This window comes from Macaca nemestrina, chromosome 6, assembly GCF_043159975.1.
Source record: "Macaca nemestrina isolate mMacNem1 chromosome 6, mMacNem.hap1, whole genome shotgun sequence".
Taxonomy (NCBI): domain Eukaryota; kingdom Metazoa; phylum Chordata; class Mammalia; order Primates; family Cercopithecidae; genus Macaca; species Macaca nemestrina.
In genome coordinates this window covers 83279392-83285398 of record NC_092130.1, presented here as the reverse complement: position 1 = coordinate 83285398, position 6007 = coordinate 83279392, and the positions used below count along the sequence as shown (strand labels likewise).

The 6007-nt window shown below is 42.9% G+C and overlaps 1 long non-coding RNA gene across 2 annotated transcripts; it reads right to left on the bottom strand.

Moving 5' to 3' along the window:
• Positions 1-363: 363 nt before the first annotated feature.
• On the bottom strand, positions 364-5109 carry LOC139363592 (uncharacterized). 2 transcript variants are annotated; one of them, XR_011624258.1, is made up of 3 exons: positions 4955-5109; positions 3389-3468; positions 364-514 (listed from the first exon to the last, which is right to left on the bottom strand). It is a non-coding gene; the product is annotated as an uncharacterized lncRNA (long non-coding RNA). The 2 variants fall into 2 exon arrangements; XR_011624257.1 differs by lacking the exon at positions 364-514 and adding an exon at positions 1246-1680.
• Between the last annotated feature and the right edge of the window lie 898 nt (positions 5110-6007).

The following is a 6007-nucleotide window of genomic DNA, read 5'->3' as shown; positions in this document are numbered from 1 at the left end:
ATCCCAGCACTTTGGGAGCCCCAGGCTGGTGGATCACGAGCTCAGGAGTTCAAGACTAGCCTGACCAACATGGTAAAACCCGGTCTCTACTAAAAATACAAAATTTAGCCGGATGTGGTGGTGCGTGCCTGTAATCCCAGCCACTCAGGAGGCTGAGGCAGGAGAATCGATTGAACCCGGAGGCGGAGGTTGCAGTGAGTTGAGATCTCGCCAGTGCTCTCCAGCCTGGGTGACAGAGCGAGACTCTCTCTCTCTCTCTCTCTCTCTCTCTCTCTCTCTCTATATATATATATATATATATAATAAAATAAAATATAAATAATAATATTCAGGATAATGGCATATCTAATTCATCTGCTTTTATGGCCCAGGATGAACGTTTAAATGGAACCCGGAAATGAAACGAAACTCCTCGTTTTTCATCAGCTTCTAGTCCCAAGCTGACGGCGCCCCTAGAGCCTCCACAAGTGGGTCTGGCGCCATCTGGTGGTGGGATGCGCTGATGCTTTGCTGCCTGATGGACAGAAAACACAGTGCGTAATGAAGAAAACCTGTTGACTGAAATACACGCAGAGACTTAAACAAAGGACCGGTGACATTTGCAGCACATGACTCAGTAGCCTAAAAGTTCAAATTTGTTAGTAAACATGCAAATTTGTGAAAGTTACAGAATCTTTGGGACCATGCAAAGTGAAGATTGATAGGTGTGTGCACTTTAGACATGAGGCATGTTCAGTTTGTAACTTTGTAATGAGATGCTTGCTCTTAGTATGGAATCCAGATGTTGTCTGCTGGTAATTTATGCTCCTGTGCAAAACGTGGGCAAATTGATTAATTTTTATCAATCTCATTTCATCTTGTTCTCATCTGTAAAAGATCATGTCTAAGGACCCTTACACGCTTTAAAAATTTTCAAGAAACCCCAAACATTGCAGTATTCTGATTTCCTCTGGTGATTTTATGTGCCTCTCAGCCATGCTTTCTTCTATCCTCCAAGAGTTTAATGTTAACAGGAGGCGTGGAAGTAATACTAAGAATTGTCATTTATTGGATGCTGCTATGTTTTTTATACTATCCTAGGTAGTTTCACATTTTAAAAATTCTGGCTTACAAAAGTCTGTAACGTAAGTATCACTGTGCTCATTTTACAGATAAGGCATGTAAAGCTTACCGCACTCTGCTTTCCATGTTTACAAACTAAAAGATAAATGAGAAACAAGGAAGAAATATGCTAATTGTCTTTATAATTCAGCACGACACCGTTTACAGTGCATTTACAGCTCAGTGCAGTTTGCCACTTTCCACCAATACAAAATGTCAAGTATCCAAGCCACATCATCGCTCTATCTTCACATACTGATAAAGCTGCTGCCATACCGAAAGTGTAGGAAGAGTTTTAAAAATGCATTTTCCAGGGTGCCAGGGGAAAACAAATATTTGCCAAGACCAGAGCTGGTATTTCACAAATCTCTTTTCTGTGAGCTGAAGGAGTGAGGAGAGGTGGAGTGACAAGCCGTCAAGTGTAATGACCATGTCCCAGATGCTGATGCAAGGATGGTGAGTGGCAGTGGACTATTGGCAGCTGTCTCGGACATGGCACCACAGCAGCACTCCGTTTCTGTTGACCGGTTTGTTTGGGTCTTCCTTTTAAAAGTCGGGCATCCTTTCCCAAAGAGTGCTCTGTAAGGTGTTCGTACATTTTATATGGAAAATAAAGCTTTTGAATGAAATATTATGAGAAACAAGTGGCTGAATACAGTTAAATGGGTTTCTTTGCTCTAGTATAGGATTTATTGAAACCTTTCATTTGTCAATGTGTACTTTTAACATAATTTATAAATTAAATGTATTTTATTATACAAATTAAATACAGGTGATAGGGTTTGGCTGTGTCCCACCCAAATCTCATCTTGAATTGTAGTTCTCATAATCCCCATGTGAGTCGGGAGGGACCTGGTGGGAGGTAATTGAATCAAGGGGGTGGTTAACCCCGTGCTATTCTCATGATAGTGAGTTCTCACAAGATCTGATGGTTTTATAAGGGGCCCCTTCTCTCAGCTTACATTCTTCTCCTTGCTGCTGCCATGTGAAGAAGGACATGTTTGCCCCTTCCACCATAATTGTAAGTTTCCTGAGGCCTCCTCAGCCATGCAGAACTGTGAGTCAATGAAACCTCTTTCCTTTATAAATTACCCAGTCTCAGGTATGTCTTTATTAGTAGTGTGAGAATGGACTAATCCAACAGGTCAAGGTTAAATAATTCAAATAACCCCAATAGCTGGGGAGCTGGGGATAAGGCAGACAATGTAACCTTTCTCCCAGAGCTAGGAATCCTTCAACCTAACTACTTTAGCAGTCTTGTGTGTGTGTAAATTTCCAAAAACTACCCTAGTAGCATCACCTCGCTTATGTGGCATAGTGCATTAAATCTGATGAATGTTGAAATAATGCTCTGTAGACGTCAAACAGCAACCCTGGTCCACACTTACATAGGGCAACAATGAACCCAGTAACAGCTTCTCTTTTGAGGAGGGCTTGTGCTCTCTAGGTGGTACACCCTTCTGCCGTTGCACCCTTAGGTCACCCACCTGGCTCCTTGAGACATTGGGGTTTGTTTCCAATGGTTGAAATGAATGATCAAACCCACACTGACTTGATATTCAGACATACTTTTCTATATCATAGATATTAGTCATCAAAATTTTAGGGTATAAATTATGTTTCAGAAGTCTGTTGAGAATTCCTAGGCTGCTAAACACTTGGGAAAATCCCAGACCCTGATGCATTGCATCTTATCATTTGCTTTGTTTTGTTTTTTGAGATGGAGTCTCACTCTGTCGCCCAGGCTGGAGTGCAGTGGTGCGATCTTGGCTCACTGCAACCTCTGCCTCCTGGGTTCAAGCAATCCTCCTGTCCCAGCCTCCCGAGCAGTGCCCACCATCATGCCCGGCTAATTTTTAGTAGGGATAGGGTTTTACCATCTTGGCCAGGCTTCTCTTGAACTCCTGACCTCGTGATCCACCCACCTTGGCCTCCCAAAATGCTGGGATTGCAGGCATGAGCCACCGCATCCAGCCACATCTTACCATTTTAATAGCAACATCTTTACTTTGTGCCTGGAACTTTACATGCAGGAACTTCATGAATCCTCCCAGCAGCCCTATAAATGTAGGGGCATGTAACATCTTTGGTGTATAGAAGATGAACTGAGTCAGAGAGTAGTTAAGCAACTTTCATCCCTACACAACTTCCAGAATCTCTTAGTGACTCCTACTGTTTCCCCTAGTTAGCCTTTGATACTCTCCATGAGATCTGCTGTCAGAACTTCATCTGATCCTGATGCAGCCTTGTTGACCTATGGAATTTCCCCTCCTTTTCCAGTGCTTACCTCTCATTAGGACCCATGGGTCATTCCTCTGAAAATGACACACTGGGGCAAGTGTCTGTGTCAAACTCTGTTAGAAGTTTCTGTATTAAGATATAAAGAGAAAGAAGCAAAAAGCAAACTTTTATGTACACTCTGACTTCAGTTATGGGAAATGCATGGAAAAGAAGGCTGTAAGGAAACACGGTGATGACATTGCATTAGAGTTGTAGGACAATGGATGTTTTTCTTCTATTTTCTTAGTTTTATGAAATATGGTATATCAGTTATTAAATGAGAAAGGTTTACCTTCTTACTAATTTAAATATTTCTTTCCAAAAACTGAAATACATCTATCAACTCAGATGGTTACCAGGCAATATCACAAAATATGCATTTTTTTTTTTTTTTTTTTTTTTGAGATGGAGTCTTGATCTGTTGCCCAGGCTGGAGTGCAGTGGTGCAATCTCAACTCATTGCAAGCTCCACCTCCCGGGTTCACACCATTCTCCTGCCTCAGCCTCCCAAGTAGCTGGGACTACAGGTGTGTGCCACAACACCTGGCTAATTTTTCGTAGTTTTAGTAGAGATGGGGTTTCACTGTTTTAGCCAGGATGGTCTCGATCTCCTGACCTTGTGATCCGCCCATCTCAGCCTCCCAAAGTGCTGGGATTACAGGCATGAGCAACCGTGCCTGCCCAATATGCAATATTCTTTAAAATAGTTACCATTTATCAATTGCTTAATAATTGTATCTTACATATGTAACCTTGAACCCCTGTAAGAACTGACCAAAGCAGCTATTATTATTATTTTTTTTTTTTTGAGATGGAGTCTCACTCTGTCACCCAGGCTGGAGTGCAATGGCATGATCTTGGCTCATGGCAACTTCTGCCTCCTGGGTTCAAGTGATTCTTTTGCCTCAGCCTCCTAAGTAGCTGGGACTACAGGTGCAAGCCATCACGTCTGGCTAATTTTTGTATTTTTAGTAGAGACAGGTTTCACCATATTGGCCAGGCTGGTCTGGAACTCCTGACCTTGTGCTCTGCCCTCCTTGGACTCCCAAAGTGTAGAGGACTACATGCTCACAAACGAGACGTTCCCAATAAGTCCTGCTCTTGCAAATGAAGCAGGGCATTCCTTCCATGGAAACAGGGAGGACAAAGGAGCCAGCTGCAAACAGCAGACCCTGGGGGCTGATTTATGTGTAAACATCTTGAAAATCCAGAAAGTCAGGGAACGGTCAGAAAAACAACAATGTGTCTTGTGACTTGGCAACATTCCACAAACGACTGTATAAAATAAAGCAGAGCATGTCATTTGGGGTGGCAACCATGTTTGTCTCGTCCTGTGTTGTCTTGTGTGTTCATTCCTTTGTTTAGGAAACACGCAGACCCCAACACAAAGTGCTGGGATTACAGGCATGAGCCACTGCGCCTGGTCCAAAGCAGCTATTATTATACACTTTTTGAAGCTGAGGAAACCAAGGCCTAGAGAAGGGCAGTGATTTTTTTTCCAAGAACACATTGCTGGATTTACATGGCCAGGCTCAGTTTACTTCAAAGTGATCATCATCACCTAATCATTCACCTGGTAGAAACTTATTCTTTCCATTTTCAGGGTACTCAGAAATTTTGGTACTGTATCAAGATCACAGGAAGAGTGTTTGAGATATCACCAGAATCTACAGCCTCTGATGGTGCTCCTGGGTTCAGCTTCTAGCATTACAGGCATGCTAGCTTGTCTCCAAGATGGCACCCATGAACCCTAAATTCCTGGATTGATGCTCTTGCCTAGTCCTCTATTGTGTCATATCAGGGTTGTTCCAAGTAACCAATAGAACACAGCAGAGGTGATGGCATGTCACAAAGTTAGGTCATAAAGGACATCATGGCTTCCATGTTGCTGGCTTCCTCTTGGATCACTTCTTCTGGAGGAAACCAACTGTGTGTTGTGAGATTTAAGCAATCCAGGGTGAGAGCTACATGGTAATGAACAGAGGCCACCAGCCGACAACCATGCCGGTGAGGAATTTTTAGAGGCAGACCCTCCAGCCCCAATCAGGCCTTCAGATTGCTGCATCCCACATTGACTACAACATTGTGAAATGACACTGAGTCAGACTCATCCAGCAAAACCACCAAACTCCTGACCCACAGACACTGAGATAAATGGTGTTTTAAACCACAGAGTTTTGGGGGTAATTAGTTACACAGTGATAGATAATTGATAGACATTGCAGATAACTTGTCTCTTTAGTCCGCAAGACTTTCGACAGAGAAGACCTCTACTTGAAGATCTATTCTTAAAGAACTACACCTGGTCAGGCACAGTGGCTTATGCCTGTAATTCCAACATTTTGAATAGGCTGAGGCAGGATGATTGCTTGAGCCCAAAAGTTTGAGAACAGCCTGGGAAACATGGTGAAACCCCATCACCACAAGAAACTTTTAAACAATTAGCCAGTCATTGTGGTGTGTGCCTGTCGACCCAGCTACTTGGGAGGCTGAAGCAGGAGGATTACTTGAGTCCAGGGATCAAGGCTAAAAGTGAGCTGAGATTGCACCACTGCACTGCAGACTGGGCAACAGAGTAAGACTCTGTCTCAATTAAAAAAAAAAAAAAAAAAAGAACTACACCTGA